The following is a 536-nucleotide window of genomic DNA, read 5'->3' on the forward strand; positions in this document are numbered from 1 at the left end:
AATACAAAAAATACCTGGTAAGACAAGAGCATCACAGAGATGTTAAATACAGTCTGATGTGACAGTGGAGGAACATGGCAAAAGGGACATAGCTTTTACAGATGGTTTCCAAGTTAGAAGAAAAAAATCAATTCACAAAAAAAGATGCAAGATTTAAGGTTTCGTGTGTGTGTCTCAAAAATGCATTGAATAGACAGAATTCTGAGCACTTCTTTATTTTTCTTTTCTTCCTTCTATTTATTTCAAGGGCTTTTGTATCCTCTTGTTTTTGTTAACAACCTTTCCATTTATGCTAGTTCCTCTTATTCTCTGCAAATGACTCACAAGTCCTACCAACTGTTGAAAATGTAGCCAGCATGAGTAATCCCCTCCTAACAATGCCAACAGGAAGTGAAGGGTGCATTGCTTCCTAAGAATGGATTTCTTTTCCTGACCCATCAAAAGGTGTCATCAGACTCATTTTGGACCAGCTAGCTTGCCCCTTTCCCCTTGTTTCCCTCTGGTGTGCTTGGCACGCTCCTTGCGAGAGCACCGCT

Source organism: Fulmarus glacialis, unplaced genomic scaffold (assembly GCF_000690835.1).
Source record: "Fulmarus glacialis isolate BGI_N327 unplaced genomic scaffold, ASM69083v1 scaffold15906, whole genome shotgun sequence".
Taxonomy (NCBI): Eukaryota; Metazoa; Chordata; class Aves; order Procellariiformes; family Procellariidae; genus Fulmarus; species Fulmarus glacialis.